Here is a 22,676-nt window from a genome sequence, read left to right as displayed (position 1 = left end):
ACTGACAGTTCCTTGAGGACAGGGACCATGCCATCCATTTCAGTTCCATCAGCACCTTGTGTGGCATCGAATACAAAATAGGAATTTAGTTATTCGTCTACCAGTGCCAAACGGTGACAAGTCATGTGAATTAGGAACTATTTCTTTTACATAAATTGGAATTCATTCCAGAATTCATCTTTTTAAAAAGATAAATCAATGTAAATAAAACTGTCATTGGCGAATTGCATACAATATCCTATTTTAATGAATGAATCTATTTCATTATGTCCGTTTCTTTGTTCAAGGTTTATAATATGCTTTCCCACAATGATGGAGTTTCTCTTCTGCCCCCCCCCTCAAAAAGACTGAGTTCTGTTCAAAGAAATAAAATGTGAGCTATTAAGTTAGAATAAAATATTCTGAATCATTTATCTGAAATTCAGGGTCAAGAAAACTGCTTATATTCTAAAATTATTTCTGTAATATAAAAGGATTGATTTGGCCATAAATAAACAGAAAATAACAATACTGTGATGCCTGATATATGCATTTGTGTTACATTTACTCAAAGGACTCTTATTTATCTGCATTAGTAAACTGACTGCTAGATAAGAATCATCTCTGTGTTACTAGACCTTTACATAGATTTTTATCAGCGCCTCTCTTGCTGTGCTATCCATTTGTTTTCATGTCATTTACCCAGCTGGATAACGAGCTCCTGAAGGACAGGTTGTTCTGATTCTCCAGCATCTATGACGGTGTCTGGCATAAAGAAGGAACTTCAAACATATCTCCTCAATTAATAAAAAAACAAAAAGTCTCCTAGGTTAAGGACATCAGGACCACTTTTACCTCCCCAGCTTCGTCTTGGATGGTGTCTGGTGATCAAGTATATCACCAAGCTCCACAGCCGAGCCGCTGTCTTCATGCCAAGAGCAGTGCACAGGAAGGAAGCCAGAGAAGGGTCATGAACTGATGTCAGACACCAGCAGGAATAGACACAAACTCAAAGCTGAGCAGGTAGAAGACAAACAGAGCTGGGGATCAGAAAGTGATCTGCTAAAGCTCAGTCCAGATGCAAGTGAGAACAGTAGTGCCTGAGGGATCCAGAGAGGTTAGTGGGATAAAAACTGAGGAAAATTAGCAAGTATATTTGCAGTGTATAATTTCCTCACTGTAGCCATATAGACCCATAATGAGCAGGCTTTCTCTAGTGTTTAGATTGTTCCCTCCACCTATAATATGCTTTCATCACCCCAGTTCTTCCACTGTTTTTGTAGAGGCTCATGCATCTCAGTCATTCTCTGAGAAGTCTTAACAAATTCCTCAAAACTAGGTTGGCTGCTTCCTATAAGTTCATGTTGTTCTTTGTGCTACTGAACTCATCACAGTGTATGGAAATTGCATATTCAGGGACCTGTTTTACTAACTTGTCTGAAAGTTGCACACATTCACTATACCCAGAGCCTAACACAGTGCAGGCATTTGATATATATTTGTTGAATGAAATAAGGATGAATGTTTTGTTTTTACATGTGGAGAACTGTTGAAACACTGGGTTGTCTTTTCAGTATGGCAGTGAGCAGTTTCTAGTATTCATTCAACAAATATTTCTCAATATAATTAGGGGCCAGGTACTGTACTAGATACTGTGAACATTATGGTATGAATTTTTATCCTATCCACACAATGACCCTTTCATGTAGTGTCTGTTTTGTATGGTGCTTTTTGTATTTTAACACTAATTATAACAATAACTATGTAGAGGTGGTGCTTTTGTCTCACATATTGCAAATGATGAAAGTAAGTTTCATGGAAGTTAACTGCTCAAGATGTAATCTTCTAAAAAGTTGAGGAGGCGGCTGGAATCAAACTCAGCTCTGTCTGATTCAAAGTCAATTCTATTTCTACTACGCATCTATGAATATTTATTATAATTAATATAATGCATATAATTCATATAATTATATAATATATTATATAATTAATTATATAATTAATATAATATAATATACTTGGTGAGCAGATAAATTATAGAGATTGTGTCCCTCTTTGATATCTTTGGGACAAGTGAATAAAATATTTGGGTAATCTTTTTTCCTTTAGAATTTGTCTATATAACGAAGAATAGTCTCAGGATAACTGAAAAGTTTTCTAAGTGGATTATTTCTGTGTGCCTTAAAAATTGACTTTCACTAGGCAATATTTCATTATGAAATAAAATAAACTTTGTTAAAATATAAGACATCCCACTCTTGGTCAATATTTCATGAATGCTCTTGAGGTCCGTACTGAAATTTGGAGAATATAATTCTGAGTTAGAGTCTGAGCATCAGAAAATAACTCGTTCATTGTCCACTTGCACCTTAATTATAGCTACTGGGAATACAATGATTTAAGATTAAATACAATTAAGGAAAATTGAAAGAGATTATGTAACAATGAGGTGTTAAGATGTAAACTTTATTTTATCCACTATTCAGTGCCTTTGGGACATTTATTTAAATACCCAGTGATCTGATCCTCAGAGTTGAAGTCTTTAGTATTTGAGTCCAGTACTGAAGGTAGATCTTTATAGCGCTTCACTTTACAGGTCTGTAATCATACCTGTCATACTGCCCTTCTCACTTCTCATCCAACACTTTTCCAGATGGCCCAGCCTGTTTGACCACTTCATGTAAATGAGTATGTATATATAAATGCCTGTGAATGTGTGTATGTAAATACACCTAGTGAAAGGAAGATTAAAAATTAAGTCAAGGCTAAAATGAAACATTTGGGGCTCCAGAATAAGCTGTTAGAGTGGAAGGAAGATTGCAATCATAGGGACTTCTGGATCTGACTCTCAGTACTGTCACTATCTTGCAATTTAGATAAAATTTTTAAAGGTTCCTAATGTTTACTTTTCTCATACATAGTAGTATAATAATACTAACAGTTAATTAGCATGAGAACTCTAATGAGTTAATTAAATAATGTTGGTGAAGGGACTTTTCTGAATATAAAGCACCATATAGACATACATATGGAATTGAAAATTCCCAGTTTTCCTAGTGAAACTATATAGAAATACATTTAGATGCAAAGTATGTATAATTCATTTTCCACCATCATGAGTAGATAGGTGTGAAATACATATTTTTTAATGATGGACATCTGATTTGGCTTTCCTTTCCTGGGAGAACCTAAGTCTGGAGTTATACCAGAGCCTCATTTAGATTGGGAGGCTAGGGAAGGTTTGAGGGAGGAAAGGCCCTGCCCAATGAACACGTGTAGGCTAGATAAAATGCTGGGGGAAGAGCAGGGCTTGGGAAAGGAAATAACATTTCCAGGCAAACTGATCAGAAAGTCGAGAAGCTTCCAGGTGGGACTCTTGTCTGAGGGTCTCGTAAAGGAGATAAAGATAAAACATAACTGTAACAGAAAGCAAAATCTAGTCAGTGCTGTGAGAGCGCCCTGAGATGGGAATTTGAAGGGAGTTTGGAGAAGGTCCACTTCCAGCTGAGCAATCAGGGAGGAGGGTGTAGGGGTCTGGGAGGATGGGGAGAAGGAGGGGAGGAAGGAAGAAGGAGGGAGGCTTTGTGAAAAGCAGAGTACAGCTGTCCTATGCTCTTTGCTTTATATTCTCATTTTTCCTATGGTTTTGAAGGCCATCTCTCTTGCTGCTGATTCTGAAATTTATCATCTCCAGGCTGGAACTCTCCCTTTGAGCTCCAGACTCGTCTATTCAGCTGCTTTCTCAACATCTTAACTTGAACGTCTAATAGGCATTTTATATTTAGCATATTAATATAGGTAACTTGATCTGTGCCTCTAAACCTTGCTCCACCCCCAGACATCTCCACTTTAATTCTGTTTCTACCATGCATTGTTCAAGCCAAAACCTTTGGGCTCCCCCTTTACTACTCTCTACTTATCACTCCTCATATTCAATCCAACAACAAATCGTACTATGTTTAAGCTTCAAAGTACACATCCAGTGCAATAATTGGTATCACCAACATTTGTACCTCTCAGTTCCAAGCCATCATCATTCCTTACCTGGACTACTGTATTAGGTTCCCAAATGAACTCTCTAATCACGTTCTTGATTCCCTGTAGTACAGTCTCCACAGAGTATCTGGAATAGTCCTTAAACATAAATCAGACATGTGACTCCTCTGCTTAAAACATCCAAAAGGTTTCACATCACATTTAGTATAAAAATGGCCTACCGGTTCAATGTGATTGGATCCCTGGCTGCATCTTCAAAGGAATCTCTAACCCACTCTCCCTTTGTTCATTATGCTTCAGCTACGTTGTTCTTCATTCTATTCTTAGAAAAGAATGCTTATTTCTGCATCAGAGCCCTTGCATTTTTTCTCTGCCCGGAATATTCTTTTCCCAGACTTCTGTGTGACTGCTCCCTTTTCATTAGTCAGGTCTGAGTTCAAATACCATAAACTCAGAACACTCTTTCCTGATCACTCTAAATAACGGAAATACCACTGTCCCCTCCACGATATTATTTAATCCACTGCACTTTACTCTTATTAGAGCAAATATTGCTATCTAAAGTTATTATATACGTGTGTGTCTGTATTTGTTTTTTCTGCCAGTCCCCCTTTAATGCACTTCAAAAGAGAAGCCACCCTTCTTATCCCTTTACTCCCCTGATTTGCCAGTGCCTAGGTCAGTGCTTGGCACATAAGAGGGCTCATTAAATATTTTTTTAGCTGTTGAATGATTTTTTTCCTATGTAACCAGTTTTCATTTATCCAAAGTAGTTAATTGAATCTTGCATGAGAGCACAAAGACTTTTTAAACTACCAATCATAAATTAATTTATACGGAAAACTAATTTACAAATAATAAAACTTATTAAGAGATTTTGAGTGGGTATTCAAGAATTTGAGGACAATGCCAACTGACAGACTGCATTCTGATAATTCCATGCATAGCTTATCACATTGTAACTAGGAAATCATGAACATGTTTTAGTCTAGCAGAAGAAAAATAAATAAGTAAATAAATAAAATTAACAGGCACAATATAAAATGCTTAGGTAATATAAGATGATTGTGTGCATAGTTCGACATGATCTGCCACTAGTCATTGTTTTTCCTGTTGACAACTTAGTGGGAAGGACTTCTTGGTAAAGGACTAGAGTGCAAGCCGAGTAATCAGGAAACATCAGGGATTCACAAACACTCATACCTCATGAGGGTATTGACAATACCATTAATAAACCACAGTGTGAAATTAATGCACTGCCTTGTGGCGACAATGATCCCCTGAGACCCACCTGTGGTGGCATTGTTGCTATGACTCATTGTCAGAAATTGTTAGGAGGAAAAAAACCTTGAAAATTGGACTAAAACTTTATGAATAACATAATGTTTACATGAGTTGGGAGAGAAGTATTTTGCTTTTGTTTCAGAGTTGAGAAATTAACTATTTAAGTTAGTAATGAAACTGACATCATTGAAAATGCTTGACACAAATGGTTGCCTAATATGTCAGCCGATTAATAAGACTATTCAGTTTAAACACCAGTAAGCTATTGAGCAGCTATAATGAACCAGACATGGGGAAAATACGAAGAAAGAAAGAAGAACGAAGGGAGCGAGAAAGGGAGCAAGGAAGGAGAGAAGGAGAGAAAAAAGGAAAGATTGAAGGAAGGAAGCCTCCTTTAAGTCATGGAGATCACAAATTAGTGATAGTATACACAAGTAAACACCTAACTATACCCTGTCCAACTCTAATTAGAAGTAACTGCATTAATAGGCATACAAACGAAGCATCACAAGCAGGTGTATGAAAAACTGATTCATTATTGAGACAGAAGGGAGGACTGGATAAAGTGTCAGGAAGTAATTAATACCAGAATGTGTACTTGAAGAATAAGTAGGATTTAAAGAGAAAAAAGAGATGGTACACAAACATTTCTTTTTAGTGTTTGAATAACTGATAGATATTACAGTGGTAGTTTCCATAGAGCTAAATAGAGAGGTAGTCCACAGTCCTATATATTATTGCAAGACATGATTATATATAACGCCATACCTGATTATAATCAGTGTTTACTTTTTACTGATTTGAGTTGTAAGCTCAGTATTTTTATTAAAATAATTATTCTCCAAGGAAAGACTGTTGCTAAATTTTTATATTATATTCACAAGAAAGTTGCATGATGCTGCTTGCATCTTTCAGGCTCTTCCTCTTTACTTCAGCCAACTTGCCAGTAGCCCCATAGACGTGTACCGATACACAGGGAAATGTTACCTATTCTGCGCCCTGACTCCTAGTTTACTTAAAATCAGTTTATTGGATTTAAACCATACAGTAACCATAAATTTTAAATTGCACTAAAAATATTGGTAATCTTGTTCTATGTGAACACTAGATTTTTCATGGGTAAATATGTGACAGGCAGTTGGTGGCTACAATTTGGATAATTCAATAAGTAGGACAAGCAATTATCATGAGAATGGTAAGACTTCTCAAGAGAAAGAACATGTAATATGATTAACAAGAAGAGAGGTGCTCAACCTCTAGAGTGTGTGGACAAGAGGGGAAATGTAATCCAGAAATATAAAGGAAGAAAAGGAGTAGAAAAGTAACTCCAGGTCAAGTAGCACTGGATCGTGAAACCAAAGAGAGGAAGGAGTTTCAAGTAGAAAGGGCTCCAGAGAGTCAAAGGGAAAAAGGACAAAAATTGCAAAGAAAAAAGTCAATATTTATTTACTTTGACAAAGCAGTTTTTGGAGGAAGAGTAGAAAGGAAGATGACTTTTAAAAAGTAAGGAATTGGTGAAAAAATGGAAGTATAAATTGTGCTTCATAATGGATGTTTGAAAGTGAATAAAAAGGAATAAATATGATGTAACGGGCAGGGACAGGAGCAAATTAAGACGGTTATATTTTTTAAGATGTTGAGACCTCTGCAAATTTGAAGATCCAGGAAAGAAGGGGATACAAAGAGAAAAACTGAAATGCTTACAAGGATTCTGAGAGCAAGTCCACTCAAGTGTCTTGAAGAGGAGGGTCTAAGATGCAATGAAGGACACTGAATATGAGACTTAGAATTAGTCATGAGGATGTCTTACAAAAGCCACAGAATCTTGCAAAATTCTAGTTGTAATCTCATCTATAATTTTCAACTACCTTTTTCACATAGTATTTGACACCATGATGAATTTCCGATTTCCAACTTTGTTCCAACATACTCTCTTCCTTTTGTTAAGTGATGTAGGCCTCTTCATTAAAGGGATCTCTCAATCCAGCTCTAGATTAGAAAAAAAAATCTTATGTGTAAAGAAATAGCCTCTTTGGGACTTCCCTAGTGGTCCAGTGGTAAAGAATCCACCTTCCAATACAGGGGACGCAGGTTCAATCCCTGGTCGGGGACCTAAGATCCCACATGTCGCAGGGCAACTAAGCCCACGTGCCACAGCTCCTGAGCCCAGGCACCTCAACTAGAGAGCCCTCGGGCTGCAAACTACAAAGGCCACGTACTCTGGAGCCCACGCACCACAACTACAGAGCCCACACGCTCTGGAGCCCGAGTGCCACAACTAGAGAAGAGAAAACCCACATGCCACAACTAGAGAGAAGCCCGCGCGCTGCAATGAAGAGCCCTCGTGCCACAACAAAAGATCCTGCATGCCTCAACGAAGATCCCACCTGCCGCAACTAAGACCCGACACAGCCAAAAAAATAAAAATAAATTAACTTAAAAAAAAAAGAAGTAGCCTCTTCAAGGACCTCCTAAGAGTCAAGTGGGACATTTATATCATGAGGTACTCCTGACGGAGTGGACCCATATCATCATTCCTCCTTCACCATCTTTCTTATACACTTCTTTCTGAGTGCTTTTCAGAACATCAGGAAGGCTCAAGAAGGAAAATGGTGAGCGTGATGTGACAGAAGTGAGATGTAAACATGATGAAAGATCAAGAAGATGTGAAATTTTGGTTTAATGCTGAGAGTGTCACTGAAGTGACTGTTCATAGAACACCAGCACAGCATCTGAAGAAGCCAGGAGAAAGGTAATAGGCTTGGTTTGTGTAAGTAAATCAGTGGTTTAATCATTGAAACTGTAGCAATTCTCAGGACTTTGGGGGTTTTGTTTCTTATTAAATGGATGAAAAGAAAGTGAAGAGTAAGGAAGGTGCCATGAAACATAGGGCTGAGGGAGTGAGTTCCAAGTTTAAGAACTCAGAAGCAGAAAACTGCCTTACTTAAAATGCGTTTGTCCAGCCTGTGGTCAAGCTTGTGTCTTACTGAATTTAATTAATACAAATCAAATATGGTGAAGTCAAGTGGCATCAATAGAGTTGTTCCTCAGCATAATGTCACTTGTTCGACTTACCTTCCACATAGTTTTCAAACCAATTTAATCCAACTTCCCTCCCAACTTCTAAATTAAAGGAGTTAATAAAATATTTTGAGCCCCAGGTTATAGTGATAATGTGAAGCCAACTCTATGAGTGGACTTCTCAGTAATGTAAGGCAACAGAATTCAGATAGATAGATACTTAGGCAGGCAGGCAGACAGATAGACAGAATAGTTAGGATACATACATGTACTTACACAGTTAGTTTGTATTTGGTTTCTTTTATAACCTGAAAGTCTAGAATCCTCATTCTCAGGTTCATGTCTCCAATGCAAAGTCTCTGGAATCCCAAACTAGCATATCTAACATCTCTACTTGTATACTAGAAAGTCACCATATTTAAAACAGAATTCTTCTCCCCCAAACTGATATTCTCTGTGGACCTTCTCTCAATGAATGCTACAAATAGCCCTCCAGTTGTTTAAGCAGGAGATTTGAAAGTCATATAATCCTCTGTTCCTCTCCATATAGCCAACAAGTCTGAAAATCCCACGATTCCATGCTTCATTATCTCTCAAATTTCTTCACTATGTTCCATCTCCACTACTATCAATCATCCAAGCTACAGTGATCTGTCTCCTGAATCTGTGCAACTGCATCTTCATTTGCAACTGCATCTTCTACTTTTGCCTCTCATCACTAATTTTTTTCATATTTTAACTAGTATATAGAGTGATGCTTCTAAAATGCAAATCTGATTGTGTCACTGCTTACATGAAACTCTTCGGTGACTTTTCTTGTCTTTAGGACAAAGGCTAAAATCTTTAAAGTGGCCTGTGAGGTTCCTATGATATGGCTTCTGGCGTGCTGTGCCATCCTCCCTCTCACTCTCTGCCCTGGCCGTCTCTCATTTCTGTAAATGAGTCATGCTCCTTCCTATCTTAAGGACTTCAAATAATGGCTTCAAGTAGGCTACTTCTTCCTAGGATACTGCTTTACCTGGTTAATTATTACTGGCATACTTCATTACTTGGTTAATTATCACTCATCTTTTGAGCTCAGATTAAACACTGGCTTCAGAGAAGTCGTCTTGGTCCCCAGACATGGTCGAGTCAGCTTCTCATATTTCTTCATTGTACTTCTTTCCCTTGTTGTAATCAACTTGTAATTAAAAATTATTATGTGATCTTGATGTTAATAATTGTATTTACTGTTATGGCCTCAAATATATCTTTCTTGTTATATTGGGTGTTTTGTACATAAGTTCATTGCATAGCATTTAGGAGCTACTAAATAAATATGTAGAATGAATGAATTAATAAACAAATGAGAAAATTATAGAGAGGAAAGAATTAGCCAATTGCTGAAGTATGTTAAAAGCGTGAAAATCAGTGCTGATGGCCAGCGGACTAAAGAAGCAACAATTTGGATGGTGTGGTTCAGATAATGGACAAGTGAGGAGAGGTTCAGGGTGGGCTAGACCAATTAAAAATCCATCATGTTTGTAACCTTAAGTCCACATTCTTCTGTGTGTTGTGATTTTTAATTAGTAAGGATCACAAGTTCATTATCAATACTACATATTAATTCCAATATTTTGAAACATATACAGCATAATTGTCAGTAACTGATTATCTGGAAGTAGTAATAACACTCCATGTATGGTGATAATATGCAACATTAATCTAAAAACTTGCCAACTTTTAGTATTCAATAAAATGAAAGTCTCTTTTTTCCAGTTAAACATTTAATGTAGCAAATCACGCATAAAGATACAGCCTTATGGTCAATGATGAATTAACAGCCACATTTCAATTTAACACCTACTTATAACATTTAATGTTTTTGTTTTTGATACAAATAGCACATAATTCAACATAGACTGGTTTCAGCATTAAAGAGGATTGACTACTTTGTGTAATTAAAAAGTCCAAGGTGGTCAGGGTTTGGTATGGTGTGACCAGGGCTCTGACTCCATTTCTTAGTGACTCTTCGTGTTTCAGCTCCACACTCAGGACGGTTTCTCTCTCGTGGTGGAAGAATAACATTCAGCAGCTTTACAATCTCATGTGACATTGTCCAAATGGACAAAGAGGATATATGCATCCCACATTCCCAGCAAAGGTTCTGACTAGGTCAGGATAAATATAAAGTCTAATTATATTGACTAAGGTTATCTAAATCAATAACTGTGGCAACAAGAGAGATTACCCTGATTGACTGAAACCAATCAGCCCACAGCTTTGGAGTTAAAGCATGTGTTTAATACAGGAGAGAACAAGAGTGAATATTGACAGGAAAACACTACCTACTCTAAGTCAGGGCTTCTGGATAATGCGGCAAATGTACAATTAAAAAAAGAAAAAACATACACACACACACACACACAAACACATGCCTTCTAATCACATAAATGCATATAGTAAAATTAACTTTATTGGACATTATCATAAATAAAAATATGAAATTACAGGTTGTCCACCAATAAAATACTTTTAAAAGTTATTCATTAATTTATACAGCAACTTGTTATCATCTCGTTACTCTAACTGCATTTCCACAGATTTCAAGTATGTTTAAAGCAGTTAGGTAATCAGTATTTTCATTTCTCAAATATATATTACTTTTATATGATTTCAGATGAATAATCACTGAGTTATTTCAACAAAAATGACCATGTCTTGGTCACCATTTGACCACAAACATTAAGTGCTTTGCCTAGCACACAGTAGGTTCTAAACAAATAAATAGGTGTTGATTAAATTAATGAATTTCCACTTTAAAAATAATCACTTTTATTATCTAGCAGCTTGAATGGTGATGGAGTACTTGAGTTGAGGATTTCACTGTGTCTAATTCACTTACTTATTCTAAAATTTATCAACTAAATTGAAAATCTGCTCTCTGAAATACACTATTCTAGGTAATAAACAATAAAGTAAGTAATACTAATACAAAAGTAATAGAAAGTCATTATTTCCATATTTCTTATAGCATCCTGTGCATATAAATGCAATCATAGCATTTATAATGTTTAATTTGTCATGTATTAATTCAATAAATATTTATACACTGTTTACTATTTGCCAAGTACTCAGATATAAATATAACAAAGATACAATACCTGTCCCCAAGGAACTTAAGTGTGGGTGGCATGGGGGTGAAGGTGGATAAAGAATATGTTATTTGTCATTGTAACTCAAATGATAGCATAGATATATAGTAGGTGCCTAATAAACATTTGTTAAGTTTACATTATAATCATTGAAGACTGAATTAATAATGTCCTTTGGAGAATTTTACAACTCACTCACTTCTTCTGGAAGGGATTAGAGTGGAACTACAGTCAATCACGATTCTAAAACCAATCAATTAGGAATTAGGGGGATGAAACACTGAATTAGACAGACTGAAGTTTATGAGAGTGTTAAAAATAAAATTCAAGACATTAAGTTTTATGGAATGCTGGTAAATTCCCTAAAGGATAACATACTTTGACTTTCCTAATGATCCTGGTTGCCAAGTTCTTTGTTATAATTAACCTCAGGGCTTTAATCAAGGGTTCATGAAAACAGAACTGCCTTTCCCAGAACCTGATGTTTCTCTCTCCAAACACTGATCATCTTGCATGTGAGGATGTCCAGACCCTCAGTTATGACCAGCTATTCTTTCTGCATTTCCAAACTCAATCCATCCATCCCTGTGTTTAACCTTCACATGGTCACACTGGACTCCCAATTCTTTTGTTGATTCTACAGACATTTATAGAATGCCTATTATGTGCCAAAACCATTACTTGACTCTGTGAGGGATGTGTGAGAATGAGTCAAAGCTCTGACATCTGGGTGACTTGAAAGAAGTCTAGACAGAGCAACTGACTAGGGAAGAAAGAAGATGAGTTTGAGTTTAAATCTAGAGTTTCAGATGACGATGGGACATCTAGATAGAACTACCAGGAAAATAGTTATAATTGTGGGACAGAATCTTTGGAGAGAATTTGGATCTCCATAAATGCAATAGTTAAGATGGAATTCTTAACCACCACTCACACATGCCATAAAAATCTCCATCCTTGTACCTGATGGTCCCTTTGCCTGAAAAATCCCTTTTTTCTCAACCTATACAAAACCTATGGATATATCAAAACTTAGTTCAAGTCCTTTCTTTTCTTTAGAGCCTGCTCTGCCTATCCTTATTCCTGTAAATATTCCCTGTTGCTAAACTTCTCTTCTAGTGTGTATCATAACACTTGTCATTTGCTTACAGATAGCCTTAGGTTGTTCTAAATTAATTTGTGTACCAAAAGTTTATCAACCAAGAAGACTTTAATTTTCTTGAAGACAGAAAATATTACTTCCCCTCTGAAACCGCCACAGGCCTTAAACCTCAGCCTGTCTTCCAAAATCATTATCCATTTAAATTGCTAGCATATCTCTTTTTTGCTTGTCACAACAAAGTCCTTCTTCCTTAACAGGTGCCACACTCCTTCCTTTTATCCAATACTACGGAGTCCCTGTTTTACTGACAAACAATGGGTTATGTGCTGGGGCTATAGAACTAAAACAACATCCTTAAGAAGTTCACTATTTCTTGAAGAACAGAAGCATATAGGGAATTCCCTGGTGAACCACTGGTTAGGACTCCGTGCTTCCACTGCGGGGGGCACAGGTTCAATCCCTGGTAGGGGAACTAAGATCCCGCAAGCCGCACAGCATGGCCAAAAAAAAAGTATATATATATATATATATATATATATGTGTGTGTATATATATATATATATATATATATATATATATACAATTGAAATGCAATGCAATGTATGCTAAATTGGAATTAAACACTGGGAGTTTTAAGGTACAAAAATGAATATCTCTTTCAGACTGATCAGTCACAAAAGGCTTAGAAGAGAAGGCTCTGAAATGAGGTTAGAAAAACAGGTAGAAGTTAATAAAATGAAGGGAAGAAGAGTGTGACTAAGCAATCATTAGTGATTATTAAAACTGGTAGTTGCGAGGATTAATAAGAAACCATAATGTCTTCTAGGAACTTAATCAAGGCATACAAAAAGAACAGGAGAATGATGAGACATAATATTGAGCAAGGACAATATCATGAAAGATCTTATGTGATGTTAAGGAGTTTGGAGTTTATTTAAAGGCAAAGAGAGCCAAAGAAAATGTTTACACAGAGATGTAGTATTATTAAGTTTGTGTTTTATAAATCTCACTGATAACAACAAAGGAAGACCTGCACACCTATTCCAAGTGAGAAAGGATGAATTTCTAAATAAACTCATCATGGGAAAAGGAATAGGTTCCCAAGATAATAAGGACATGGAATCACCATGACTTTGTTTCTGGAAGGAGAGGATCCCTGGTAAGGAAGAGTGACACTGCCCCTCCCTCCCCTATGGCTCTGATTTAAACAATTAGTGGAATAATGGTAGAATCCATCTAGGGATGTACAGTAGAAAAGGCAACCATTTTCTGTCAGGGGAAATGACGAGGATTGTAGTTTGGGACAAACTGTATTGGAGGTACCCTTGGGTTGAGCTGTCTCATAGGTGTTGAATACTCTGATTTAGAGCTTGGGAAGAATAACAAGGCTGGATGTAGATATTTAGAAGTAATTAGAAAAAAATAGCAGTTGAAGTTATAGCATGAAATGTAAATGAGAGAGTATATAAAAGTACAGGTAAAAAATACCAAAGACAAAAGAAAATGCAGTATATATACACACAATGGAATATTATTCGGCTATAAAAAAGAATGAGATCTTGCCATTTACAACAACATGGATGAACCTTGAGGGCATTACGCTAAGTGAAATAAGTCAGACAGAGAAAGACAAATATCATATGACCTCACTTAAATGTGGAATCTAAAAAAAAAAAAATTCATAGATACAAAGAACAGACTGGTGGTTACCAGAGGTGGGGGGATGGGGGGGCAAAATGGGTGAAGCGAGTCAAAAGGTACAAACTTCCAGCTATAAAGCAAATAAGTCATAGGGATATAATGTAGAGCATGTTGACCGTAGTTATAATACTGTATTGCATATTTGAAAGTTGTTAAGAGAGTAGATCTTGAAAGTTCCCATCACACACACAAAAAATTCTGTAACTATGTATAGTGATGGATATAACTAGACTTATTGTGGTGATTTCACAAGGTATACAAATACTGAAGCATTATGTTGTACAACTGAAACTAATATAATGTTGTATGTCAATTATATCTCAATTAAAAAAATAAAAAAGACAAAACCCCAGTGAACACTAATACCTAAGATGCAGGTGTAAGAAGAGAGGCTCGCCCAGAGGATGGAGAAAGCAGAGGGCAGTGAGAAGAGTACCAGGAAGAGTATGGTACCACAGAAGCCACAGGATAAGAGATTTTCAAGGAGAAAGTGATCAAACATCTAAAATGCAGCAGAGGTCAGTGGCCCTCAACACCCCTTCCCCAGCCAAATGTAGCACAGAATGAGTCTCCACTACACTCTAATACTTCTTAGATCCACCATGTAAATGATATGCTGATTCTTCCCTCATACTTCTCTGAATCTTCTCAATGCTTCTTTATAAGGCTATGTGCCTTGTCTTCACATCTGCTTGTTTCAAATGCTGCAACACAGTCCCACATAGATGCTTGATAATTACACTTTTTTTTTTTTTAATACTGTGGTATTTCTTGGTCTGAAACTACAGATATTAAACTATGAACCATTTGGCCCTGTCTACCTCTTCTCTGTTCTTCTCTTATTGTCTGGGTCATATTTTCTACTAAAGATAAAATATACTTCCCTTAATCCCTTTTTCTCCCTTTCTACTTCTGAAACATGACTTTTGCTCTAACTGGATATTCAGGCACACACAGCTAGTACATTTAAACCATTTAGGGACAGTAGCAAACTAGAAAAATGATTTCATTAGCCTAAAAAACATCTATAATAAATGAATTTGGTAAGATGAGGAAGAAATGAGTCTATTTCTCAGAAATAAATTACTCTTAACTTGCCAGGCTTCTCTAGGGTGACTTTAATAATAGACATGGGTCCAGAGAAGAATGACTGAACTGCCTCAATTCACAGTGTTATTTTGTTGTTGTGGTTGACCCTTCTGTATTGAATTCTGACTAAAATCTTGTACTCCTCATTGACAATAATTTTACTACTGCAGATCATCATGTTGTCCCACCTCTTTGGAACAAATGATTTTCTTTCTGCCCCTTTCCAAAATATCCTATAAGGAATAATGTCTCAAATGAGGTGAAAATAACAGGTTCTGTTTTTCTTGTGCAAATGTATGTGCATCCGTGTGTGTGTGCATGCATATAAGTGTGTCTGCATGTGTTAGTATGTATATTGATGTGTGTGCATGTGTCGTAAATCCACTATCCTTCTTTCTGAATAAGCACCCTTTTATCAGCTCTTAATTTCACTTTTACCATCTAGTTTTTGCTTTTGCTGTCTCTCATTTTCACTGCTCCTTCATATGCCCTTGCTCTCACAGAAGGCCCTTGTTTTATAATTTCTCCATTTCCCCCCAATATCTCAGCTCTTTCCAGGCCAGCCAGACTTTCTTAGTGATCCTACACCATAGTTAATTATTCAAACCACTTTCTCAGCCAAACCCTCAAATCTCTCATAAACCTGATCATTTAGCAAAATCCATTCCATAATCCATCTTCTGCACTCCTATCTCTAAACCATTTACTAGAGTAAAACATACAGCAGGATTCTGTCATGATCCACATCAGCTCTGTCTTCTTCCTCACTTCTCCTTCAGTCCTTCCTCCACTAAAATCTGGCTTCTGTCCTTACGTTTCCACCAAAACTCCCCAGTCATGCTGCCAGCTCCTAAAAACTGTTTTAAGTCCTGTGCTCTCTGCTGGATCTGACACTGTCGGCTATATTGTTCCTTTTGAAGCCCTTGCCTTTCTTGGCTTTGTGGTAGCACTCCACTCCCCATCACTACTCCCCATAGGCATTCTCTCCCCTCTATACCTTTTCTTTATCAAGTTCCTAAAACAATATCTTCTTCTCCATGTATTCCTTAAGTATTGGTACTATCTGGACTTCTACATTTATCCCTTGCTTGTATTATGCAAAACAGTATCATTGGGTGATCATATTTCTTCTAATAGTTCTACCAAGTATTGATTTGTTGACAGTTAAATTAAATATCTGACCACATTTCTCTAAGTTTCAGATTACATGTGTAACTATATTCTTGACATAATCCACTTGAATGTCTCACAAATATTTCAAAGTCAACATATCTAAAACTGAACTCCCCTAACACACATTTCTCATTAGTAAATGGTATTGATCACTCAAGTAAGAAAATTCGGTCATTCTAGACTCCTTTTCCTACCTCACACTCCAAAGAATACTGATCAACAACACTGTCTCTTTGAACCTCTAAAAATAGTGTTTCTTACTTTAGTTCATTACTTTTCACCCTATGATGACTTCTCTTTATCAAACCCTCATCAGTCCTCACCTGAGTTACTGCAGTAACCTCCTAATAAGTATGCCTGCCTTTCTTTCTTCAAATTTATTTGTATAGAAGAACCATCTAGCAAAACTGTAAATTGAACGTGTCATGTTCATGTTTAAAATTTCTATAGAAACTAAACTGCTGGCCAGAGTGTCACCATCAGGATGGAGACACAGGCAGTTCCGTATTTCATTTGTGCTCCAAGAAATCCAGCTAGCAACTATCCATCGACAAGACACCAGTGTGAAAATCTCAGAACCTAGGAACGAGGCTAAAGCCCTCCCTCTTCTCCCAGAGCACAGAGACTGAGAAGGACCCCAACAGAAGGTTAAGAGGAGCAGCTACACTGACTGCATCACCCCTTCCCCAGGCAGGCACAGTACCACAGTGAGAGGGCTTCCCTGAGCCTGTAGCTTCTCCAGGGGGAAAAAAAGAGCCGAAGGTGGTCATCCTGCTCCCCCAGTGTTACAGGATACTTTCCAGCAGGTACACTTGGGTCCTGCCTCACAGAGATCAGTGGGAAATCTGTGGGACTTGACCACTGAGGATCAGACAGAAACAGAGAAGGACAATGGGGAAGCAACTAGTGCTCAGATCTTGGCAGACCACATTCCTCCTTGCATCTGTGCCCCAGTGGAGACCCCAGCCAGTGACTCTGCCCATCTGCAGAGCTGAGCCGGTTGCCCTGTCTGGTCAGGGGTCCAGTGGGCAGTCCTGCCTGGCTCGGGTCCAGGGAGCTGTGCTGGCCTTGGAGCTTGTTCTACAGCCGCACTCCAGCAGGAAAACGGATGTGAAGCCCTACCTTCACAGAGTCCAGTCAGTGACACCATCTGGTTGAGGATCACAGCCTGAGACTCTACTCGACCAGGAGCAATTGCTGAGCCAAGCCCACAGCCCTGCCCAATCTAGAAATCCAACCAGTGGCACTGCACTGCCAGGGAACAGAGCCAGCAACCTCACCTGACCAGAGGTGGAAACTGTCAACCAAGAATACTATACTAAGCAAACCTGTCCTTCAGAAATGAAGGAGAGATAAAGACTTTCCAAAACAAACAGAAACTAAGGAAGTTCACCGCTAGACTTGCCTTAAAAGAAATTCTAAAGCGTGTTCTTCAAGTGGAAGTAAAAGAATGCTAATTAACACTTCAAAACATATGAATGTGTAAAATTCACTGGTAATGTCAAATACATAGTCAGGTTCTCTAATATTGTAATGATGGTGCATAGTTCACTTACAACTCTAGGTTAAAAGGTTTTTTAAAAAACAGCATATTAAAAATATGCAGAAATACAAAGCATCCTAAGAGACTACTACAAGCAACTCTATGCCAATAAAATGGACAACCTGGAAGAAATGGACATATTCTTAGAAAGGTATAACCTTCCAGGACTGAACCAGGAAGAAACAGAAAATATGAACAGACCAATCACAAGTAATGAAATTGAAACTCTGATTAAAAATCTTCCAACAAACAAAAGTCTAGGACCAGATGGCTTCACAGGTAAATTCTATCAAACATTTAGAGAAGAGCTAACACCCATCCTTCTCAAACTCTTGCAAAAACTTGCAGAGGAAGGAATACTCCCAAACTCATTCTATGAGGCCACCATCACCCTGATACCAAAACCAGACAAAGATACTACAAAAAAAGAAAATTACAGACCAATATCACTGATGAATATAGATGCAAAAATCCTCAACAAAATACTAGCAAACAGAATCCAACAACACATTAAAAGGATCATACACCACGATCAAGTGGGATTTATCCCAGGGATGCAAGGATTCTTCAATATACACAAATCAATCAATGTGATACACCATATTAACACATTGAAGGATAAAAACCATATGATAATCTCAATAGACGCAGAAAAAGCTTGTGACAAAATTCAACACCCATTTATGATCAAAACTCTCCAGAAAGTGGGCATAGAGGGAACCTACCTCAACATAATAAAGGCCTTATACGACAAACCCACAGCAAACATCATTCTCAATGGTGAAAAACTGAAAGCATTTCCTCTAAGATCTGGAACGAGACAAGGATGTCCACTCTCACCACTATTATTCAATGTAGTTTTGGAAGTCCTAGCCACAGCAATCAGAGAAGAAAAAGAAATAAAAGGAATACAAATTGGAAAAGAAGTAAAACTGTCACTGTTTGCAGATGACATGATACTATAAATAGAGAATCCTAAAAACGCCACCAGAAAACGACTAGAGCTAATCAATGAATTTGGTAAAGTTGCAGGATACAAAATTAATGCACAGAAATCTCTTGCATTCCTAAACACTAATGATGAAAAATCTGAAAGAGAAATTATGGAAACACTCCCATTTACCATTGCAACAAAAAGAATAAAATACCTAGGAATAAACCTACCTAGGGAGACAAAAGACCTGTATGCAGAAAACTATAAGACACTGATGAAAGAAATTAAAGATGATACAAACAGATGGAGAGATATACCATGTTCTTGGATTGGAAGAATCAATATTGTGAAAATGACTATACTACCCAAAGCAATCTAGATTCAGTGCAATCCCTTACAAATTACCAATGGCATTTTTCACGGAACTAGAACAAATCATCTTAAAATTTGTATGGAGACACAAAAGACCCCGAATAGCCAAAGCAGTCTTGAGGGAAAAAAACGGAGCTGTTGGAATCAGACTCCCTGACTTCAGACTATACTACAAAGCTACAGTAATCAAGACAATATGGTACTGGCACAAAAACAGAAACATAGATCAATGGAACAAGATAGAAAGCCCAGAGATAAACCCACGCACCTATGGTCAACTAATCTATGACAAAGGAGGCAAAGATATACAATGGAGAAAAGACAGTCTCTTCAATAAGTGGTGCTGGGAAAACTGGACAGCTACATGTAAAAGAATGAAATTAGAATACTCCCTAACACCATACACAAAAATAAACTCAAAATGGATTCGAGATGAAAACGTAAGACCAGACACTATAAAACTCTTAGAGGAAAACATAGGAAGAACACTCTGACATAAATCACAGCAAGATCTTTTTTGATCCACCTCCTAGAGTAATGGAAATAAAAACAAAAATAAACAAATGGGACCTAATGAAACTTCAAAGCTTTTGCACAGCAAAGGAAACCATAAACAAGATGAAAAGACAACCCTCAGAATGGGAGAGAATATTTGCAAACGAATCAACGGACAAAGGATTAATCTCCAAAATATATAAACAGCTCATGCAGCTGAATATTAAAGAAACAAACAACCCAATCCAAAAGTGGGCAGAAAACCTAAATAGACATTTCTCCAAAGAAGACATACAGATGGCCAAGAAGCACATGAAAAGATGCTCAACATCACTAATTATTAGCGAAATGCAAATCAAAATTACAATGAGGTATCACCTCACACCAGTTAGAATGGGCATCATCAGAAAATCTAGAAACTATAAATGCTGGAGAGGGTGTGGAGAAAAGGGAACCCTCTTGCACTGTTGGTGGGAATGTAAATTGATACAGCCACTATGGAGAACAGTATGGAGGTTCCTTAAAAAACTAAAAATAGAATTACCATATGAACCAGCAATCCCACTACTGGGCATATACCCAGAGAAAACCATAATTCAATAAGACACATGCACCCCAAGGTTCATTGCGGCACTATTTACAATAGCCAGGTCATGGAAGCAACCTAAATGCCCATCGACAGATGAATGGATAAAGAAGATGTGGTACATATATACAATGGAATATTACTCAGCCATAAAAAGGAACGAAATTGGGTCATTTGTTGAGACGTGGATGGATCTAGAGACTGTCATACAGAGTGAAGTAAGTCAGAAAGAGAAAAACAAATATCATATATTAACACATGTATGTGGAAGCTAGAAAAATGGTACAGATGAACCGGTTTGCAGGGCAGAAGTTGAGACACAGATGTAGAGAACAAACGTATGGACACCAAGGGGGGAAAACCACGGTGGGGTGGGGATGGTCGTGTGCTGAATTGGGCGATTGGGATTGACATGTATACACTGATATGTATAAAATTGATGACTAATAAGAACCTGCAGTATAAAAAAAGAAACGAACAAAAAAAACAACTAATACTAAACTTTCTTTGGGTTATTTGTATGTAAATATGTTAATATAAATGTTTTAGACATTACATGAAATTTCTAAAACTCTTATATGTTCTGGTATAATGTTATAAGTCATAATTCTAGTTATTACTTGAAAATGTATATCTCAGGAATAACTAAATTTCCTTGTCAATTGCATTATTATGAACTTTCATCAAATCTTTAACTGTGGTCATTTTTAAGTCTTTTGTTATTTACAGACAGTTCTGGGTGTATTCTGATGGTTTTGCAAATATGTTCCTATAAAAGGGTTTCATCTTCAAGGAATTCATGGAAAAGACTGACAAGTACAGGTTTCTGGTAACTGACTATACTGCTGAACTAAATGAATAAGCATTTTCAGAACTCTAATGGAAAACTGATGAATTCATAAAAGTGCTAACAAAAGATCAAGATGAAAAAAAAAATTAATTACATGGGACTGAGTGAACTGATGAGGATGAGTATAATTTTTGTGACTTTCTGTTTGAATAAAAAAGAAAAAATCCCACAAGGACTCAGAGGCAAAAAATATACAAATCAATTTTCACTGCAAAGTAAAGGAGCTGTTACAGTGGAGGATTACTCGACTGAATGTCAATATTATGACATAGTATGAGTGTTTCAAGTTTGGTAAGTGCAATCATAGTTGCTTTTATTGTGGTCAACCATTTACAATTCTTGGTGTCAGTTTATTTATCTCTTGTAAAATAAAATACAGTGTGTGTGTGTGGAAAGAAATAATAAAAAAATAAAGAACTGCTACTTAACAGGAAAAAAAACCAATAACCATAACTACAATGATTTGACATTGGATACATAATATAAAAATATGGAAATTGTAACATCAGTAACCTAAAATGGGAAGGGGAAGAAGTAAAAGTCTAAAATTTCTGTATGCTCTTGAAGGTAAGTTGTTATCAGCTTAGAATAGGGTGTTACAAATGTAAGATATTTTATGTAAGTCTCATGGTAGCCACCAAGGAAAAACCTGTAGTAGATACACAAAAGATTATGGTAAAGGAGTCAAAGCATATCACTACAAAAGGTGATCAAATGACAAAGGAAGATAGCAAGAGAAGAAGCAAGGAACAGAGATCCAATGATACGCTGCCTATAAAGGACTCACTTTTGTTTTAAGAACATGCATAAACTGAGAGTGAAGGAATGGAAAAAGGTATTTCAAGCAAATGGTAACCAAAAGAAAGTGGGGACAACTGTACTTATATCAGACAAAATAGACTCTAAGCTAAAAAAGGACAAAGAAGGTCCGTATATAATTTAAAAGAAAAAGATCAATCAATCCGGAAGATATAACAATTTTAAATATTTATGCACCCAACATGTATTATGTACCTAAATAGATAAGCAAATACTAACGGAACTCAAAGAAAAAATAAACATCAAAACATTAATAGTTGGGGACTTTAATACCCCACTCTTAACAATGACCAGGTCATCCAGATAGACTATCAATCAGGGAACAGAGGATGTGAACAACACTATAGATCAAATGGTCCTAACAGACACATATAGAACGTTCCTTCCAACAGCTGCATATTTCACATTTTTCTCAAATGTACACAGAACATTTTCTGGGATAGGTCATAGGTTAGGCCACAAAAAAGTCTCGACAAATTCAAGACAATAGACGTTATATCAAGTATCCTCACATAAGGCAATGGAATGAAACAAGAAATCCATAACAGTAAGAAAGCTGGAACACATTCATCAAAAGGAACCAATATCTTAACTTCTA

The 22,676-nt window shown here is 36.8% G+C and overlaps 1 protein-coding gene and 1 long non-coding RNA gene across 7 annotated transcripts in view; one reads left to right on the top strand and one right to left on the bottom strand.

Annotated features, from left to right (window-relative positions):
• The window catches only part of GRM5 (glutamate metabotropic receptor 5), a 539,179-nt gene that overhangs the window by 353,089 nt on the left and 163,414 nt on the right, over positions 1-22,676 (top strand). The gene's annotated exons all lie outside the window — the stretch shown is intronic.
• LOC103017033 (uncharacterized) overlaps positions 1-22,676 on the bottom strand; it is a 251,473-nt gene that overhangs the window by 69,619 nt on the left and 159,178 nt on the right. For all 4 annotated transcript variants that reach the window (XR_009009248.1, XR_009009251.1, XR_009009250.1 and 1 more), the window contains one exon: positions 4,024-4,113. This is a non-coding gene — a long non-coding RNA (uncharacterized LOC103017033). The remainder of the gene's footprint in view (positions 1-4,023; positions 4,114-22,676) is intronic.

This window comes from Balaenoptera acutorostrata, chromosome 9 (genome assembly GCF_949987535.1).
Source record: "Balaenoptera acutorostrata chromosome 9, mBalAcu1.1, whole genome shotgun sequence".
Lineage (NCBI taxonomy): Eukaryota > Metazoa > Chordata > Mammalia > Artiodactyla > Balaenopteridae > Balaenoptera > Balaenoptera acutorostrata.
The sequence above is the reverse complement of the archived record's forward strand: the minus strand, read 5'-3'. Positions and strand labels throughout refer to the sequence as shown.